This window comes from Equus asinus, chromosome 16, assembly GCF_041296235.1.
Source record: "Equus asinus isolate D_3611 breed Donkey chromosome 16, EquAss-T2T_v2, whole genome shotgun sequence".
NCBI lineage: Eukaryota > Metazoa > Chordata > Mammalia > Perissodactyla > Equidae > Equus > Equus asinus.
In genome coordinates, this window is record NC_091805.1 from 35,459,592 (window position 1) to 35,481,967 (window position 22,376).

At 36.4% G+C, this 22,376-nt stretch overlaps 1 long non-coding RNA gene across 3 annotated transcripts in view; it reads left to right on the top strand.

Annotated features, from left to right (window-relative positions):
• LOC106837771 (uncharacterized) overlaps positions 1–22,376 on the top strand; it is a 112,825-nt gene that overhangs the window by 56,087 nt on the left and 34,362 nt on the right. For all 3 annotated transcript variants that reach the window (XR_001399715.3, XR_001399714.3, XR_011494869.1), the window contains exon 2: positions 4,570–4,803. This is a non-coding gene — a long non-coding RNA (uncharacterized lncRNA). The remainder of the gene's footprint in view (positions 1–4,569; positions 4,804–22,376) is intronic.

Consider the following 22,376-nt stretch of genomic DNA (forward strand, 5'->3'; position numbering starts at 1 on the left):
GAACAACAGTAATAACAAAAAAATTAGGTTTATTCAAAGATGCATGGCTTTTTCATCTTTTTCCTTTCACAGGGGACTTGCTCTCCCCACCAAACTCTCCTCCTCTTTATTTTTTTCTCAAATGTTATTATTTCATGTCATCGTGTCAAGCTTAGTCTATTGGAAATTCCTATGTCCTCTGTAATTTAGGTTTTAAGCAACATATGATTTACCCTGTTATTAAAAAATTTCAGCTGCCTTCCCTGAGTGGAATAATTCTGGCATCCTTAATATTCTTCTATAGAAATTGTGATAAAAGAACAGGTAAATCCAATGTGTGGGGCTCCTTTAAAAAGTGAGGACCATGTCAGTGGGTTAAAAGTAAGTTGTTTTGTTCTAAATATCCTTGTTGGGGCCCATTATGCATAAAAAGGGGCCACAGCCCATTTGCAAAGCCTCTGAATGAACTCCATTCATTCTGTACTTGGAAATGTCTCTTCAGCCACAAAAAGAAACAATAGTTATAACCTAATTTCTTTGGCGCCAATATCAGCAGAGGAAAAGCCAAGAGACCATTATGAAAACTTGGTAACTTCTCTTGGTGATTATATAATTCTGTATTCATTGATCATATTTGTGTATTTAAATAAGCAGTTTTTAAAAAGATTATAAAGTGTTTTGGCAATGCTGTAATATCACATTTCATGCTTTAAGCAACATTTTAAAAATGGAGTGCTCCAAAGTAATTTGTTTATTACGGTTACTAAAGTTTATAAAAATACACTAACATGCACCCTGAGGCTTTAAGAGGAAAGCCTTTGTGTTTTAAATTACTGTTTTTTCAAATCTGATGAGAGTTCAAAACTGCAATTTTGTTAGGTAAATCCATTCATCAGTTTCCACATTTACCTGCAGAAGTCAGTTGAGGGTGTACATCTGGAAGTAGGAGTGGTGGTATGATGCATGTTAGTACCATTTCCAAGTGGTATCCAGAGTGAACTGTAAGTGCAGTCTGACCTGAGCATATCACTTCTTGCTCAGAACCTTTCGTTGACTTCCCATTGCCCTCAGAGGGGAAGCCCACATCCCACAGGATTTACAAACTCCTCTTTCTGGCTTCTGGCTTCTTCCTACTTGCCTTTTCAGCCTCATCTCCCACCATCCTTCCCTCACTGAACTTTCTTCAGCTGGCATGGCTCTTTCTTCCCACGTAACGTAGTTTCTGCATGTTCCTGCCTGGGACTCTCTCCCTTCCCACGCTGTTTGCCCCTTTAATCTGATCAATACTTATTTACTCTTGAAGTCTTAACCTTAAGGTTACTTTTTAAGGAAGACTTTTAGTTCTGTTAACTAGCTAATTAGTTGAAAGTCTAGTGTATTTGGGGCTGGTTGTATGGGGATTACTTGCTGAAGGATAGTTTGGAAGCAGATTGTAAAGCACTTCCTAAACTGTGCTTTCAAGTATTTGAACAGGAAAATGATGTCACCTCTGTGTTCTAAAATTTTGGAGGATGGATTGAGTCTTAACATCACACTAACCCTTTTGATGATCCATCCCATCTTCGCTCTCTCCAAAGCACTGTGAAAAATCACTTGCTCTGATTGCATTGTTGGAGTCCCTGCTAATTCGTTATTGGAAAATACCAGCTGCCAGTGTTTATCCTTATGTTATCATTTACTTGGTGAGTGATACTAAATATAATATAAACTAAAACTCAAAGACCATTAAATTATTAAATAGTATATAATGTGGTAGTTAAGAGTACAGACTCTAGAGAAATCTGGTTTAAAATTCTTGCTATACCACTTATTAGCTGCATGGATGTGGACGAGCTATTAAGACAATTTACTTAGTAAAATAGACTCAAACTGAGGAGTGAGGAGATTAGGGCAAGGAAAGTAGACCCTAAAGCAGTTTGCCAAGCATGACATTTCTTTGCATTTGAGAGTGTCATCTAAAAGTGCATGTGAATCTTGCATTCTCTTCCGTAATACATTTCTGTTTGTTTTAACATAAAAATATTTTTAAGTTGGGAGAGGGGATTAAGTTGATTGGTGGTTATTGTCTCAAATTTTCTGTACAATTATTTCTCCAAAAAGACACACTATGTTTACTCTATGGCTTGAAGCACTCCCTGGTACAAAGGTGTGTGAACAAACTAAGGAAATTACCAGAAATGTAAATATAAAATCTCATTACAGCAGAAGTTCTGCATTAATCTTCAGCTGCTGCTCTATAGTGTTCACCCCAAGAATACTATATTCTAGATGAATTTTTTAAAAATCTACCTCAACAATGTTACAAAATAAACCCATCATTTCCCTCCCCTCACCATTCCTAAAGCCAAGTTATCCTATCTTTCCTGGCTTCACCATTTTTCCAGTTATTCTCACAGAAACCTCAAGAGGCACATGGGTTATCTCTTTTCCTTGTGTCCCCTTAAATATTTTAGTTAAATATTTTAGTCTCTCTCCACAGAATCCACTTTAAACATACAATTCTTTTTGTCACTGCCTTTTCTTTTCCATTTGTTTCCCGTAGTCAGCAGTCCAGCTTTTGATTGTCTCTTGCCTGGGCTGCGTTCATGAACAGGTTTCCTGCATGCATTCTCTTTCCCCTTTCATTTAGCCCGTGTACATATTCCTTCATTATCCCTCCGCCAGCTACAAGATTAAGTATTGATTTCCAAGACAGGCCTTCCCCTATCACGCTATGCTGGTCTTCCTTTCCAGCCTAATCTTTCCCTACTCTTCTATATGGTCCATACTCTACAGCCAAAGTGAACTGTCCACGCTTCCCTGAGCACCTGATAGCTCTCTTGTCTCCAAGCCTCAGCACCAACAATTTCCACTGCTTTTTACTATTGTGTCCATTTTTCAAAGCTAATCTCACAAGCCCCTTTTTCCATAAATTCTTCCTTGATCATCCCAGCTGGATGTGTGAGGTCTCTCTCTCCTTTCATTTATTCATTCATGGAACAAATATTTATCAAATGCCTAACATGTATTAAATGATATAGTGCTGGGGATTTAGCAAAGACTAGGACAGAATTGGTACCTATCCTAATGGAGGTTATAATCTAACAAACAAAATAAAACTTAATAACTAATTTCACGTGATATGGGTTTTTCGAGTCTGCGCAGCCTTTTTTGAAGGGTATAACTTAGCCTAGGAGACAGGTACGGCTTCCCTGATGTAAGGTATAGACAGAGATCTGGAGAATGAAGAGGAACTAGCTAGGTGAAGTAGGAGGAGAGAATTAAAAGAATTTGGGGACATGAAAGAGAGTGTTCCAGGCAGAGGGAACAACATATGCTAGGGCCCTGAGGTGGGAATGAGCATGGCACATTTAAAGAACTGAGAGAAGGTCAGTATGAGCAGCCAGCTGGGATGTAACATGAATAATGGGACAGGGAAAAATGAGATATTAACAAAAGAGGGATTGATGATCCATGGGCTCTAAAATAAATTAGAACTGAAGTAAGGAGAGAAGATAGAGAAAAACAGGAAGAGAGTGGAGGAAACAATGCCTGGAGACTCTAATGAGTTTGAAGAAAAAGGATGGTGATAGTTGACGGGGAGAACCTTTTGATCAGGGAGTCCCATATCTCATTCCTCATTAAACCTGGTAATATGTTCACACTTCCTATATTCTGTTGTATTTTACATTATTTATGTATATAATTGTCTTATTCTTGATACTAAATTGTTATAGATTAATAATTATAAATAATATGGTTCAATATTTACAAGTAAAAAATTTTTGCTGCTATACGTATTTCTTTCTTTGATCATTTAATGGAAGTATTTTTTCCCCATCTTATTTCTGAACTCATCTCATATGTCATTGGCCAAATACTGAATGCCACAGGGTACATGACACTTTAGTAAGCATAAAGAAAGGCACCAGAATCAAAAGCAAACTATGTGCTACAAAAGAGTTTGTGAATTAATAAATGAGGCTATTTTCTGGAGTCCCCTCTCTTTCAAAATGTAGGAAGTGGTAGTATGTTTTGGTCCATTCACAGGATTGGAAAGAGAATGGGGACTAAAGAAGGGGCAGAAATCTAGTGGTAGGATTCAGTAAATTTGATTTCTAGCTTCTTAGTAACCTTGATGTTTAGCCTACTTGAACTTTTCTTCATTTCTCCACTCAGAACACCTGTTTATCCCAGTGGGATTGCTTCCGTTTATGAGAACGAATGCACATACACTAAGCAAGCCAATTTCAGAAATGAGTCTCTAGGACTATTATAACCTAAACAAATGAAATGAGATACTTTTCACCTAAAGTGTCTCTTTTTAACACGCTTTTGCATTTCTCCTCCATTGACTTCATTGAGTCTGATGTGTATTTTCTTTGTATGTTTACCCTACACAGATAAAGGCAGGATGTCCCTGTTTTTTCAGTTAGATGTTAGATAAACTCACCATACATTCATTTTCAACCTCATAGATAAAAGGAAGTTTTATTTACGTGAAGAAGTCATCCACATGACATTAGACACTCAAAATTAATGGGAAATAATATTAAAAATGTAACCCTTATAAATGTTAGTGATTATCATCTTCCTTTTTTGCCCTCCCAGGTGCTTCCTGAAGGTGGTTACTCCAATGAAGCTTTCGGATATGCACGGAAAGAATGTGGTGCTCATCATACTGGCACAGCCAAGAGATATGGGTGTAAATGGCTCTTGGAGAAGACACCAAAGACAGTGAGGATCTTTGGATCACCACAGAATTGTAGCTCAGTGCCTATGGCTTTGCAAACACTATACGGTCCTATGTGAAGTCCTGTGGACGGCTTGGAGTAGAGTATATAGGTATGCTTTGTAGACGTCTTCAGGCATTATCATCAGTTTAGAGATTCAACCATTCTTTTTTATATTTTAGAGAATTAAATAATTTTGTGATGTGGTGTGAATCTGAACATGGCAGATGGTAGAAGAAATATTGTTATATGTTTTTAAAGAAGTAAAATTTTGTGTTTTGAAATCCCTGTATATGTTTTCTTATAAAACTCCCAACAGCTTAGTTACAAAGTCAACTGTCTCAGATGTGATGTCTCTGTCCTTGCTAATCTTTTTATGAGTTCTTTTGCTATTTTATAATCTTGTGATTCATGTCTGTCCTTAAGTGTCCATTTGTCTTTGTCTTTGTATGTCATATTTATTTCAGCTACTTTACAAAAAGTAGAACTAGAACTCCCTGCATCCTGTAGCATAAAAGACAATCCCTTTTTCGTATTCTCACCCCTGATTAAGAAAAACCCTCTTTCACAAAGCTATCGCTAAAGCTCTGCCTCTCTGCTATTTGTAGTCACAGTAACTGTCCAAGTCTCACGTAACCTGCACCTTGGAGAGGGAACCTACCACCAGTTAAGGTCTGGTCCTTTGCTATGTAGGTTAAGAAACTCAGTTGACCCACTAACTAAATATTGCTTATTAACCAAATGCTGTGGTCTATGCATTGTAATAATGTGAATTTATCCTGTTATTTTGAATAAATATTATGGCATCATATCAAGGAGACTTTATCGTATTAACAGATCAAATATAGGACATAGAATTATAGCAGAGATTTCCAAGACCTCAATGAGTGTAGCACATAGAAAGAGCAGTAGATTAGAAATAAGGAGGCTAATATTCTTATCTCAGTTTTATTGATATTATCTATGTATATTTGAGGCTAATCATTTAAATTCTCTGGGCTTCAGCAAGAAAGGGGAAAGATGTAGAAGGCAAGCCCATTCCTTTTCAGAGTATGATCCAGAATTTGCAGGTATCGCTTCTGCTCATGTACTTTTGGCCAGGGCTTAGTCAGTTGGTCACAGGTAGCTAGAAAGGAAGCTGAAATCTGTGGTCTGTAGCTGAAACTTGTAGGATTTTATTACTAAAGGAATTAGACTTTTGAAGGATAACTAACAGTCTTTGCCATTTGTCCCCTTTTATCAGGAAAGCAAATGCTCTCTCAATACCTAACTTCCCCCTTCACCCCTCAGCAGATTTCTGCTTAGGCCAGAATTGGGTCATATGGTCACCTCTAGGTGCAGGAAAGCTGGGGAAGCAGGAGACAGGATTGACATGATTGGCTCTGACCAAAGTTTCCAGATCATTTTCTTGGTTCACAGCTCCCTTGCGGTCTCACTAAGTTTTTATGGTGCCAAAAGAAATACATAAGACATCCATTTACAACTTAGTAGGCATTTGAAAAAATTACACACATAAACTGAAAGAAAAGTAATACCTGTCTCATTTTTACATAACCACGTATTACTAGCAGGATGTGTACACCTGTTGTGCACTCTACTTGAAATCAGATTGGACAATGCCATTTCTGGTTCTGTGTGCTTTTCATGCCATCCATGTTGGTTTGTTGGTTTGTTAATCACAGCAATCACTGAAAATCCAGCTTTGCAATGATACAGTGTGGTCTAAAGGAATGTAGACATCGAATGTACCCTAAACTAGTAGTTTGCATGCTGTCCAACGGATGTTGAGCCCCACTGTGTTTCCCTTGAAAATTAAAATATGCCATGGCCCCCCAGTGAGTTTACTTTGGCACCCTTGGATACAGGGCACACAGTTTGAGAATCATGGCCTTAGACTAATCATGATCCATTATCTGGGCCTGGACATAGTGCTCCCAAGACAAGAAGCAGGCTTCTTTTAGAAAGAAAGGAGAATGGAAATTATTCAGGAAACTGACAATGTTTGCCTCACTCTGTCCCCACTAGACTAGGTACTCTTTTAGAATGGAGGCCGTGTCTGATTTTACACACTGTTTAATGTGTAACACAGTTCTTGGTCCTTAGAAGGAGCTCAGTATATATTTACTAAATGAATGAAGAAATGAAGACTCTATGGTTAATAATATACGTTCAATTCTATTAACCACAGAATGCCAGGTTATAGGAAATCTGTTGCCTATACAATAAGCTTCTGTGTGAATTCAAGGGCCTGGACTATGCCTTCCTCATTTCTTTCTGTTCGGTGCCCAGCAATTATTTGGCATATTATATATATATATATATTATTTGGTGATAGAAAAGTGTTGGCTGGATGAATGAGTGAATGTCTCAGTGAGGGCTAGTTCTATCACCAGACACCATTACAAAGGAGTTTCCTTACACTGATAATGAAAATGCTTATGAGTGAGGTCTCAATATAAATGCCCATGCTGACTGACAAGAAAGAAAAATAACCACTCCATCTTATCACTATGGATCTGAGGCTTCTGTTCCCACAGTCACTGCTAGAAAAACTGACAAAAAGCAAAAAACAGAACTTTTTTGAGATGTGAGGACTTTTCTATAATAGTTTACATTGTCAGCAGCTAAACCCTTTCAAAATTCAGGATCATTACATAAAGTCTAGAAAATGACTTTTTTTAGAAGAGCCACCAAACTTTGTAAGAATGGTAGATATTTGAGAAAAATTTGTCTTTTCCCTTTCTCTTGTCCCCTCAGCTCAAATTTATTTTTCTGTATCTCGTGTTTTTGCACAGGGGAAGCCATTCAAACTCTTGGCCCTCAGTTTCCCTGATTGTAAAGAGGGTAACTCTGACACTCCAGAGAAGAATGTGTATGTGCTAGCATGTTAGAGTTATGTCTGGATCTGAAAATTACCTATGGTTATTTGATTTATCTAGTAGGACGTTTAGGAAGTTATTTATGTATCGGTCTCTATCACTAAATCACCAGTATTTTGAAAGCAGAGTCTACGTCCTTTTCATTTTGGAATTCCTGGAGCACTACATGGAGCCCAGCAGAGTAGGGACCCAGGATATATTTGTTAAGTTAATAAACTATTATTGAGATTTTCCCAAAAGCATTAAGCACAGTGTGTTGTTCATAATAAATACTCAATGTGTGTATTTTTATCTTGAGAGAGCCAAAATCATCTTTACTTTAATTCCTTCAGTATTCCCGAAAACTAAAGGGAATCAGGATTTATTCTCCCTGTTTTGTAAATGGAAAAGTATAGTTGTCTTTAATGATGGATACCAAATCTTGAATTTGTGTACTATAAAAGAAATAAACTAGTTAATGTATTTTTAAAACATTCTCTGTTTTATTGAAGAATATTTGTTATATATATCTTTTTTTTTTTGGTTAATACTTTTTTCTACCAGTGTAATAAAAGCTTTCACTCAGCATTTACTGGATGCGTGTCGATGTCCAGGTGCCAGACTGATGTTGCAGTCAGTTTTACATTCCTAAATTTTTTGGTTTTTTGGTTTTTTGCTGAGGAACATTAGCCCTAAGCTAACATCTGTTGCCAATCTTCTTCGTTTTTTACTTGAGGAAGATTAGCCTTGAGCTCACATCTGTGCCAGTGTTTCTCTACTTTATATGTGAGTCGCTGCCCCAAAGTGGCTGACAAGTGGTGTAGGTCCATGCCTGGGATCCAAGCCCGCAAACCTGAGCTGCTGAAGTGGAATGTGCTGAATTTAACAACTATGCCAGGGGGCCAGCCCTGTAAATTTTGGTTTTTAAGTGCATTTTTGTTTCTGACCACAAAGTAATACATGCTCATTGCAAACAATTAAATTACTATAAAAGTATTTAACAAAAATGCCAGAGATAACTTCTGTTGATAGTTCAGAGTATATTTCTACAAGTTTTTCTATGGATTTATTTACATGTAATAATTTGTTACAATTTTTGGCTGCAGCCTTTTAAGTGAAAGTGAATCATACTGCACATACTATTTTGCAATTTCCTTTTTTTTTTCACTTAGTAGTGTATCTAAGTGTAGAACATCTTTCAACCAGAAAATATAAATTCTCCTTATTCTTAATTGCTGGGTCTTACTTTTAGGTGTTCGTAGTACCCTATACTCCACTTTGGAATTACTCGTCACATTTATAGTTTAAATTTTTACTTGTAAATTTGTAGGTCTTGTTCCTGTTTCCCTAAATAGATTGCAAATTCCACACCGAACATACACTGCCTGAAACATATACACATAACAGCAATAGATGCTATGAATAAATGAATGAATGAATGAGTGAATGATGGATTTCGATCCCAAGACTTTCTTTACAAAGCCTATGCAATTGCCGCATATTCATACTGCCTTACCTTTGTGGTTCTTTTATATGCTATAGGAATTTTCAAATTCTTGTTATTTATGATACATTATTTTCAGTTTTGTTTAGCATTTTTAGGTCAATGTGATGACAGAGAAATAAGCATTTTAGATATTCAAGAGTTTAGGAATAATAACTACATAGTGAGAAAAATAATCGTATTTTAAATCTTTTAAGTTATGGAGCTTACTAATTTTCAAAATTAAAGAGATGATAAGCATTCACAAAGCAGCTTTATTTCACTTTTCTGACATATTTCTTAGTCCATTCTCTTTCTACCCATTCAAGAAGAATAAGTTTCTAAACCAAAATAATTACATTAAATTAAAGGATGAATAGTAGAGACTACTAGTTATCCCACGGTAGATGTTTCCATGGTGGTAAGATCTCAGAGTTGTGACGATTGGCAATGGATGCTGGATTTCTAGCTTGCAACCAGGCATGGCCAATAGTATGCAAGTGGAAGTGTCTTGTGGCAGGTTTCATGAACATTCCTCAGGTGTGTGCCCCTTCACTCTTGTCCTCTGACCCTTTCTGTGAAACCGAAGACTTGCATGACAAAACATTAACGTGAATAGATCGCAGGGGTCCACTTGGTGGCATAGTGGTTAAGTTTGCACACTCCACTTCTGCAGCACAGGGTTCACGGGTTCAGGTCTGGGTCACAGACCTGCACACCACTCATCAAACCATGCTGTGGTGGCATCCCACATGCAAAATAGAGGAAGATTGGCACAGATGTTAGCTCAGGGACAATCTTCCTCACCAAAAAAAACCAGATGAATAGCTCCTGGGTTCCTGGCAATGTGGGGCACTGTGGCAGCCATGAACCACTTCCTGGACATTTTTTTGAGAAAAATAAACTTTCATCTTTATTAAACTGTTTCCGTCATTTGCTGCCAACCTAATCTTAGCTAATACAGATATTGAATCTGAAATTTCTAAGAAAGTTCTGTAATCTTGTTTACTTGCCACAAATAACTAGCTCCTACCAATAGCATTTTACCAAAGAAACCATATGAGGCGTTACTCCCTTTTTACAGATAAAGAAAATAAGGGCCGGAGAAGTTTCAATTCAGATTCTACGTCCAATGCTCTTCATAAGAGACTGCATTTACATGCTGACAAGTAAAAAGATGGAACACAAAGTCAAAAATAGCCTGCTTTTGTCCAGTTCTGTATTTGTTTCGAGATATTAATCTCATCTAATTCTCACAACCACTCTTAAAGTAGGTTAATAAAGGACAAAACCGAGACCCAGAAAGTGTCATCTGCACGAGGTAGCAAAACTAGACAGTGGACTAGTTTCCTGGGTTCCAGTTCTTTATGCTTTTTATCACATTGCTCACCAATTGTCGTACACCTCATCACAGGGTATATTATTTTACATTTTATTAACCAAGTCGGACAGTTTTTTCCATCTCCATTGTAGACTACAGGATGTCCTTTTCACGCCCACGTTTGCATGATTGAGAGAAGAACATGAAAACCAAAGAAGATTCTATTGTTTATTAAGTAAAGTAATGTTTCTCTCTCGCTCTGGGAAGGAGGAGATATTGGAAGAAAGGGTAGAGAAAGAATATATCTGAATTAGGGTGCTCTCTGGGTCCAAGGAAACAGTGGTATTAATTGTTACCTATACTCTTGACCCACCAGATGGATAATGATGTATCATTTCCAAACCTCAAAATCTCAGGCAGTCCATTCATTGACTGAAACAATGTAAGCCTAATTGAAAAAGCCACATGCAGAAAAAACCCAAGAGCTGATTTGAGTGTCCTCACTAGTTCAAGCTGAAATTTTTAGTGTGCAATTTACATTTGGGTTCATGTCCCACTGCACTCAAATTTCAGTATTATTCAGTTTCCTGAGGAACCCAAATATGGACAACTTTAGAAAACAATATTTTCCTCCACTTCCTCTGTAGTTGTTTAGGTTGCTGCTCTGTATTGCTTTTGCTGTAGCCTTAGATCATCAAAAGGATACTCTATATGTAAACGTATCCTGACCTTGACCTCTTCTCTAACCCACTTTAAAAAGAAACCATTTTGGGGCTCTCTGATAGTTTCTCTTTTAATTTGTCTGCTTTTCTTATTGTGTATTTTGTTCCCTTTTGCTTGTGTGGAATAGGGACTGAATGTTGATGACTGAAAGTTTGGATTTCTGCCAGGCATTTATTTTGGGGCAAGTTCTCAGTTTATTGGCACTTATATTTACCTACTGCCCTGTGCTACCCTCTCCTCCCCACAGTATGACATACACCCACTCTTTTCCTCCCATGTAGGGGGAAGGGTGGGAGTTCTTTTAAGAATCTCTGTAAATTTAAGTGTTTATAGAGGATTTCTGGGTAGACATAGATAAGGCCCTGGGAGCTTATTAAGGATAATAAAATTAGTTTCTCCACTATTTTTTCTAAAGGAAATATTCTGAAACCACTTCCTTGCATTTCCATCATTAAAGTTGTCTCTAACTTGAACTTTCCTTAATAGTCAATTCTTATGCAACTTCATTTTCCCGTACTGCAGCATGAAATATTTTACTTAAATGACTTTTCTTGGTATAAACATTTCATTTTAAGGAAATGGGACATGAAATTCACTGTACACCCCTGCTGTTTTTCTATATCCCAGTATTCATTTGAGAGTCCAATTCTTAGTGTTTTCACTTTCCTATTTCCCTGCCATGATAACCTGAGTAGGGTGAAGCTGTGAAGTGAAAGTAAGAAGTCCTGAGTGTTACTAGATAACTGTTGCCCAATCGATGGCCTCTACATTCCTTATTAGTAGCATGTATGTTTGATAACTAGTAGTTTGTGTGGGCTTGTCGAACTAAAGTCAGAGAAGCAATAATTAATTACTAGTAATTATGAGTGAAAGATTGCAAAGTAAGGGAGTCTCATCATTTAATTGGCATGGATTAAAGAAAAGGAAGAACAGTGTTTTTAAACCTTATCACATGATTACTTTAAAAAGACCAGTATCCTTTTTACTGACTATTATAAGATACTTTTTCAAAATGTACTTCCATAATTATAGTGATTTTTCAGCAATCCTAGGAAAGATAAAATAATGTCATAATTATTTTTATTTTATTTATTAAAAACAAAAAGTAAAGTACCCTCTTTTATAATTCCTTGATTCTTTCACTCCCTTGCAGATTCAATTTCAGTTCCACATTAGGCATAAAAATTCCTGCAATTATTTCATATTCTAATAGTTTCTGCCTTCTCTGAACTGTGATATATCTCTTAGATATCTCATGGCACTCATTCTAATCTTTCCTTATGTGCAATGTTGTTATTATTCTTTAGAATTTTTTTAAATGTGTTGCATCTTCTAAACTGAATTTTAATTTGCTGGAAAAAAAGGACTACGTAGTCTCATTTTCTCTCAAAGTTTTATCTGTTAACACAGAATAAATCTTAATAAATAAATCATAATTTAACTTGCCCTATAGTTCCTTGGTATTGGAATGTATGAACATAATTGCCAGGGCAACTCATGTTAGTCTGTGTAAGTAAATAAGAAACAGTTAATTCTGACCATTTTCTCAAAATTATATGCTATTATATGCTATTTCCATGAAAAAAGAACTTTGTCTTGATAAGTATACTGTTTGGTGTAATTCACTGTAAAAAAATCTTTGAGTTATGGGGAGGGAGGCAATAACAAAAGTTTTGCAATCATAATATTTTATATTTTACAAAGTTCTAGATTTTTCAAAAATGTTTTCATGTGCCTTTGGAGGTAGACACAAAACATACTTTAATATTACAACACATCATTTAATAGTGAGTGTTAGGTTTTACTTGAAATTCTTTGACAGTATACAATGATGGAAATATCAGAATCAAAGTGCCTGGGTTTGAATCCTGGCCTCACTACTTGCAAGCTGTGTGACCTTTGTCAAGTTACTTAACCTCTCTGTATCTCATTTTCCACGTATGTAAAATAGACATGATTATAATAATTGGTTGTAATAATTAAATGCATTAATACATATAAAACACTTAGAATTGTGCTTAGAACTTAATTAGCACTGAATAAGTGTCTGCTTTTATTACTATTTGGGAAAAAATTTCAATGTATTATGATTTCCAGTTGAATACAGACTATTACCACAAATTTTATGTAAAAAATGGATCAGCTATAGTTGGTAAAATAATTTTATTTCTCTAACTACAATGTCATAAACGTAAGTATAACCACAGTGTCTTAAACTTTTCTATAAACTATCCCTTACCACGTACACAGGACAGTCCTTTATTATTTGCTCAACAAATACATGATTATTGTTGATTAACTGTATAATTCAGTTTCTGTTACTGGATAAATATTTATTGGAACGTGTTCAAATTCAGTCTCTTTAAATTTGTTTTGCTTGTTCAACATCCTTGGCGAGCTTTTTTTTTTTTTTGTCAATTGAAACACACACAAAGGTAAATATATATATACCATCAAAAATATAGTTTAGAAAAGGCATAAAATCTCTCCAATGCCACTCCATTCCTCCCATAAGCATCCTTACAATGCCATTTTCCAGACGTTTGCTGCATATCCCCGTTGGTTTTTTATATACTATCTAAGCATACAAACATGTCCATATATATATGCTCACACAGTACTTTTTCCCCATAAAATTGGAATTATACCATTCATAATGGTCTGTGGTCTGTTATGTTTTTCCTTAATATATCACATGCATCTTACTATATTAATTCATATAGATTTATCCTCATTCTTTTTTTTTCATTTTTTTGGTGAAAATCTGGAAGCATGTAAAAACATGTACATTATATATAAATAAATAAATGCATAATGAACATCCATTCATCCACTACTCAGGTTAAGAAAAAGAACGTTGCCAGTGCATTGGAACTGTCTATCAATGCTCCCTTTTTAATGGCTGCAGTGGTTTTTCTGTCTATACTTTCATTCATTTAACTGTTCACTTATCAGTAGATTTTTAAGTTGTTAGTAAATTTTTGCTGTGACTAACAATGCTGTAATGACCGTCCTCTACTTTATTTTTACATTCTCATGGAACTGTGCCCACAGGATGGATTCCTCGAAGTGAGATTACTAGGTAATAGGATATGTACTTTTCAGTTTTTAATAGGAAAAACTACATTATCCTTCAAAAGTTTGTACAAATTTATACTGCCACCAACAATATAATAGAGAGCTCATTTCCCCACACCCTGTACCTATCCCACGGTTGTTGATATCAGTCTTTTTAATTTTTCTAATCTGATCTGAAAAAATATCATGTTTATTTTAACTTATATTTTTAGTTGGTGAAGTTCAGCATCCTTTCATGTTTATTAGGTATTTGTACTTCTTCGGTGAATTGCCTGTTCATACCCAAAACCCATTATTCTATTGATTTGTTCATGTTTTCATACTATTTTGAAGGAATGTTTTTATAAAATAGATACATAAATCCCTTCTTGGTTATGAGTCACCAGGTTTTCTCTTGGGTATGATTTTGAAGCTTTTTATGCGTCATTGAATGCATGAAGGCTTGGATGCCTTGAGGTTCAAGAAAGAATATTTAGTAAACCATTTTTCACACTTCCATTTTCTCACAGTATTTTAACCTCTCACAGCACAGGTTATTTAAAGAACGTGGATTGATCAGTCTCAAATTGCATTTGTCATTTGGTTTCCATGCCTCGATATGCACCTGCATATTAAGTCATTTGCACTTAATTCTTCTCATTCTCTTAGACAGAAGGTGTTAAATTGCTAAGATCTCTGTAGTCCTTGGAGACCGTTTTAGAGTTGTGTCCTAGTTTTCCAGAGGCAATTTATTATTGTACCAAATAAATCGCTATATAGAAGCTATGTATTCCTCAGTAAAGGGGCAATTATATTAGTTTAGCATTAAGAGTCAAGACTTCAATCACCTTTCTTAAAGGTTCTTATAGGGGCCAGCCCGTGGCTGAATGGTTTTGAGTTCCTGTGCTCTGCTTTGGCGGCCCAGGGGTTCACCAGTTGGGATCCTGGGCGCAGACCTAGCACCACTCATCAAGCCATGCTGAGGCGGCGTCCCACATAGCAGAACCAGAAGGACGTACAACTAGAATATACGACTATGTACTGGGGGGCTTTGGGGAGAAGAAAAGGAAAAATAAAAGAAGAAGATTGGCAACAGATGTTAGCTCAGGTGCCAATCGTTTTAAAAAAATTAAAAAAAAATAAATGTTCTTATATATACCTTTAATTGTCCCTTGGTATTTTATTTTCTAGATTTTTTTTTTTTTTTTTTTTTTGGTAAGAAAGAAATTTTGGGTATGGTAGAAAAGTGATAAAGATCCTAGAAAAATTGACAACTTATTAAAAACTAACTTGAACACTTTATAAATTGCTAATATAAATGAATAATTGCTTCTGTTAGAGCAACTATGCTTGACTGTATTCTTACAAAATACAAAAAAGGCCAAACACACACTTTTGCAAAAGGTATTAAAATTAGAACCATAGACAATTTTTTTTCCTTTTCCCTTTAAACGTCTGGGTTATATGTCTTTGAGAAGCAGGGAACATATTTTATTGTTAGCCTGTAGACAGAACAGATATTCTGTCATTTGAATTTTTAAAATTTACGTTTTCTAATTTGATTAAATTTTTTTGGTCCACTATCTATAGAAAGACTAACATATTTTGAGAAATAGGAAAATCTGTTCTATAATTTGAGACTATAATATGGCTCATGGTAATTTCTTTTTAATTGTCTTAATATATTTAATGTGTTTTTAATATGTTTAACATGTTAGAAAAGAAATTTTTTCTCTGTTTTTTTCCTCCTCTGCTAATTTTAATTCTCTGTTTTTTGTTTAGTTCATATGCATGAAATATCTAAATGTTGGCAGGAGTTTTTAGCTAGGCTCAGCTTTTAGTAAGCCAAAAGATTTTGAAAGAAGATGGGCATTCTTTAGCTTCCAAAATGTTGACTCTGGATTCAGCAGCTACCAAGTAATAATAGACTACCCACTGACTTAAAGGTCAGACTCACGGAATGATTAGAACATCGTGATTATGTGAAGAAAAAACATTGCATCATCTAGTGCCAAGTTTGAATTGGATTGTGTTCTGTGACCTACTTTCCAGACTGGTTTGGTCTCTATGGATAGAACATGCACCAGTATTCTCTGGACACTGTTAGTTATTCAAAATATGAACGTTTTAAAGAAGTCATATGTTGATGATTCTTACCTTCTTAGTAATATCATTAATGTGGCTGATTTGTCAACAACTATGTGATGTAAAGAACATTACAGTGTACAAAAACTAAGACAAACACTATTACTGGAAGCCCTGATGTAGGCAAAAATTATAAACTTCACTGATAGTTATACTGGTTATACAGGTCATGTTATTTTGTTTATATATGTGTTATTTTGTTAGTATATATATTTAAAATAACTTTATTATATATAATTCAAATACATAAAATTCATTCTTTTAACATGTACTATTCAGTGGTTTTTAGTATGTTCACCGAGTTGCACAACCATCACCAATATTTAATTTCAGAACATTTTCATCGCCCCAAAAAGAAACCTTGTACCATTAGCAGTCACTTCCCAAAGTTAGTTCTTTGGGATAAACCTCTCACTAGACTGACCAAGAAGAAAAGAGAAATGAAAATTATGAGAAAGAAAGGAAAATTATGGAATAAAACATGATTATCTCAGATGCAGAAAAAGCATTTGAAAAAATTTAACATCCTTTTATGGTTTAAAAAAAAAAAACTTTGCTAACTAGTAGAGAAAGGAAATTCACAAATCTGATGAGGGTCTCTATAAAGAAACAATTAGCCATTATACTTAATGGAGATACACTCAAAGCTTTATCTTTAAGACCTGGAATACGGCAAGGATGATCACCATCACCCTTTTTATTCAGCCTTGTTCTGGAAGCCTGAGTAAGTGCAGTAAGGAAAGAAAAAAAGTATACAGATTGGAGAGGAGTTAATAAAGTTGCCATTATTTGTGAATAATGATTGTGTTGAGCAAAATTTCAAAAGCATCTACAGATAAATTATTGGAAATAACAAGGCTGATAAATAGAAGATCAGTATTAGGCAACCAACTACCAATCTGAAATCTCAACTTAGTATCTGGGAGTCATCTCAAACTTAATAGGGCCCAAACTCTTGATTTCTTTCCTTCTAAAACTTGTCTCACCTCCATCCTAGTGCTGCCATTTTTGTCAGTGGCAAGACCACTTACCTAGTTACCCAAGCCAGAATTAAAGGGTGAGACTGCTTCTAGCCTCTGTACTTCCTTTGTGGAAATCAGAAAAAGTCACTCCTTGCGAGTGCAGGTAGCTCCATACCTGGGGACAGGACTTTGTGAGCTAAGTGTCTGCAAGATTTCAGCTCTCACGTGGCTTGTCAGCTAGGCACTCTTCTGCAGTGAACATCCCTCACAACTGTATGTGGCAGCCTAGCGCTGTTTATCTGTTCCATTGATCAATAGTTTGTATCAGTAAGTGATTACCATATTTTGACTAGTTGGTCTAGATTTGAATCTGCCTTGATCTTCCCCCTGTTTTCTCTTCTCCCCAAACTCAGTCATTTCAAAAATACTACTAAATCTATCTCCAAAAAATATCTTGAGACCACTCTCTTCTCCGGCTCTCCTCTCCTTCCACCTCTGTCTGAGCCACCATCATCTCCCACCCTGACCACTGTACAACACCCTCCTGGCTGGTCACTAGGCTTCTACTCTTGCTTCCTTCCAATTCATTCTCCACCTAGCAGGTGAAGTGATAATCGTGCAACATATGTCCAATAACGTCAATCTCCTGCTTAAATTCTTCATGATCTGACCCTGTGTGTTTCCAGCCTCATCTTGTGCCACTCACCTCTTTACTCACTCTCCTTTAGCCACACTAATCTTATTTCAGTTTAATTAATTTCCTGCCTTGGGCTTTTGCAAATGCTTGTTCCTCTTTTTCAAATAGTAGGAATAACTAGGACTTATTTCGCTCTTGATGTGTGCCAGGCACTGTTCTAACTAGCCCCCCACATATGCACACATTTAATTCTCACAACAGTAGTATGGAATAGGTACTATTGTGCTCTACATTTTACAGATGAGGAAACAAAGACACAGAAGGTTAAATAAATTGCCCAAAGTCCAACAACGGGTGATAATGAAACCAGCATGAGCTTCTCCACACTGTATAGCAGCCTCCTCTCATCCTCTAGGTCTTAGCATATTAGCCTCATCCTTGGGAGGCCTTCTGTGGTCACTGTATCTAAGGTAAGTCTCATGATGTGTCACCATCTCAGCTGCATAGTGTGCTTCATAGTGCATACTATGACTTACTGTTTTATCTTAATCTTTTTTTCCCCATGTATCTCTCACTAGAAGGTAAACTCCATAAGGACAGGAACTTATTATTACAAGCATCGATATGCTAAATGCTGTAAAATGCAAAATGATGGAAGAGAAAACACTTTCAACATCTAACACCTTGCTTTGCACGCAATAACCACTCAAGAAATGTTACCAAATTAATAAGAATAATATCCCTTTCCTATTTAGATACTTAAGTGCAGAAAAATGTCTTTTACAATTTAAAACTAAATGAAAAAAAAACTACTGAAATTACTCCTCAGTCAACTTAGGTTTTACAAAAAACTCCTACCTATGCTCAACTTACTATAAGGATCATATAACCAGACAGACAGGAAGGGATCTGTCTAGCTGTGAATTAAAAATAAGCTAAAACAGAGTCCTTTTTTCAAAAGAACTCACTGTTGAGATCTTTTCTGATTCTGGGCTACATTCAAAGGCTTTAGTAGTAATCATTACTTTATTTCAATCAGGGATTTAGTTAGGAAATAAATATCTAGTATTTTCTTTTTGGTTGAATGACTTAATTTATTTTAATGCTCAGCCAGGTTTCTTATCAAAAGTGGCAGAAACTAATTGGCTAATTGAAGCAAAGGGAATTTATTGAGAGGAGGTCAGGCTCACAGAACCATCAAGGAGCCTGGAGCATGGAAGCCTTAAAAATAGGCAGGAACCAAAGGTCACTAGTGTCAGAAAGTCAGAAGCAGTCCCACAGTTACTGCTTTGTCACTGGATGGCCTGAGCAGGTCGCCACCGCAATACTGCCGCTGTGCCCCTGTCCTTGCATGGCTCATGAAATAGAAAATCCCCTGAGAAAGCATCTGATTAACCTAGTTCGTGTGCTAGACTGCCCAAGTCTTAATTCTCATGTTTCACTACACACTGTTAATTCCCCAGAAGGAAGATGGCAATGTGAATGCTGGGAAGCCAAAAAGAAGAATGTCTTTTGCAGTCATATAGGGAAAAGTAGAAATGTATGTTTCCACATTTTCTTTTTTTTTGGATTTTAGAATTTTGTTAAAGGCATAGATTTTATGCAAACATAGAGATCAGAACATTATTAGTCTTCCTTTAGCCAAACACTCTTATTTTGACTTAGGCATTAAACAAGAAAAGAAAGTGCATGTTCTCATTGAAGGGCAAAATATATGATCAATGTTTGTAAATAAGTCATGAATGACACCGGTTTGTCAGAATCAAAAGCCAAGAACGCTCCACAATTTTGGCAGAAATAGAGAAGGACATTTCATTCAGGTCATGATCCAACCATATTTTCAACTAGCTGTTGTCCTCTTCATATTGTTTTCCATGTCCATGAGTTTAATTTTGGACATACTGAATTTGAACTCAAGCTCAACATGTCCAAAAACAAACTCATCTCTTCCAGACCTGCTACTTTTCCTTCTTTCCCAATCATGATAAAGGCACCACTAGCCAATCTAGCCACCCAGTCCAGAGACCCAAGATTCATATATGACTATCCTATGTTTCACACTTGAAGTCATATCACCAAACTCTGTCAACTCTTCCTTCAAATTGCTTTTCAAACGTATGCCTTTCTTTCCATTCTCCCTAGTGTCTGGGTTCAAATTCATGACATCTGTATTTCTCACCATCTAATTTATCTTCTAGTTTTGCTTAGTTTAAGTCCCGTAGGCTATCAAGTTTAGGTCATTGACGCAATTCCAGTCATATATCCTACAGCTTCTTCCCATCTTACCTGAATTCTGAATATATCCTGCTTTTCATGTACCTCAAGTTTTAATATGCTATTTTTAATTGGTTAATCTTTCTACCTGCTTCAATCACTCTTGTCCTCCTAGTTTGCCTGCTAAACTTATACTCCAGCCTTCCAGACTCTGTTTCATTGAATTTTTCCTCAAGACCTTCCCATCCCAGCCATCACCATCCCCAAGTAGACTCAGGCATGTCCTTTGAGCTCCCATAGCACTTGTACATACTTCCCTACACTGTTTACCTACTCTCGTTATTTGTTCATGTCTGTTTTTCCTTTTGGACTGGGAGCTCCTTGAATGCAGGGACTGGGGCTCATTCACAGTTGTGTTTTCTCCCCTACTGCATTCGTTTATTGCCTGGTATACCGTAGGTAACAAAACATGTTTGTTTAATAAACGAATGGAACGTGCTTCACTGAATGAAACCCATAGATGAAGATGAGACCATAGGAAACTCCAGACCAAGCTGAGAGAGTGCCTATGCATCCTGACCTGTCACACCTGTTACCCCAGCCACGTGGCTGTACCCAAAGGGGAGGAACTTCAGGAAAGTAGCCCTCATCACATCTGAAGTTCTAGGCCCTCTTCTCTTGATCGCCACAATTTTTTTTACCTTATTGCATATACCTAGAATCCAAACTGCCTTCAGCTCTAGGACTTGCCTCAAAGACCTAATAATGGTTTTGGTCCATTCACTTGTGAATCTCAGAGTTCATCCTTACAGAGTTTGTTCTGTCTTCCTCTGCTATTCCAAGTGACTACTTCCCTACTTTAGCCTTTGACCCCTGGACCTTGCCTCAGTGTTGGCCCTCATGGTTCACATTGCTTTTGGGGTCAGGCCTAAAGTTAGAGAGGGCTATTCAAAGCAACACCAAAATGAATACTGGCCTAATTTTAAGAAAAAAAATGAAAAATAGAATCATAGGAGACAGTCCAGAATACAACCCTGACAATTTTGTCTGCACATATCTGTGTTTAAAGCCACTTTTCACAGCCTTGTGTACACATACCACATGTATGCACACATGCATGCATTCTCGCATTCATTTATTCCTTTGGGCACTTACTGAACTCAATCACTATGCTAGGCTCTGGGATATAAAGATTTTAGAACAAGGACATTTTCCCTACTCTTCAGGTTGCTCATAATCTGGGAAGGAGCTATAGTTCCATGAATGATAATTATAAAATAATAAAATAAATGTGTCAGTAGAAATACGCACAGGTTCAGGGGTTCGCCTGGTGGCGTAGTAATTGAGTTTGCGTGCTCTGCTTCAGCAGCCCAGGGTTCGCGGGTTCAGACCCTGGGCGCAGACCTACGTACTGCTGGTCACCATGCTGTAGTGGCATCCCACATACAAAGTAGAGGAAGATTGGCACAGATGTTAGCTCAGGGCCAATCTTCCTGTCCAAGAAAAAAAGAAAGAAAGAAATATGCACAGGTTCAATAGTAACAGAGGGGAGGGTGGTACAGGCTTAAAGATGACATCTAGTGCCTGACAAAAGCCAAAAACGTTAAATGTTTTATGCAAGTCTTTTCATAACCTGCCCTACTCTATCTTTTCCGACCTTATTTCTTGATACAATTATACACTGGAAACTCCAACCATATGTGAGACTACCACAGAAGATGTACACCGGGAATTTTAGACAGTTTTTATTTCAGGGGGACATTGTCTTATAGTTAAATGCACACCAAAAGAGCTGTGGCTACAGCTTGTACTTTCTATTAAGTCTTATAATTCACGGTTGTACAGTAGGATCATTTTATTTGGGGAAGGAAATTTGATAGAATGACTTTGTGTTAAATGTAGTTAACATTCTACCAGCACTCTGTATAATTCTAAATGGTAAATAATCTAAATTTAGCTTCACAGATAATCTTAAAATCATGTATGGTTAGATTTAGAACAAATGTTTTGCTTTCCTGATCTACCATCTCCCCTGGGACGTATCCATATAGGTTTGCCCTTTTTCAGGTTATCAACATTTAAAAATTAAAATTAACATGTTTATTTTCTAACCACGTGACAATGTTGATAGGTTTCTGATGGATTGTAAGGAAGGAAATTGTCTAGGGACTAAAATTTGTCTTGCATAATTCCCAAATGAATAACCAAATAGTTGTTTAAATGGCTGTTTCCATTGTGCTCATGTGTGTGTGCCTATGTGTGTGTAGTCAAGATGTGAACAACTT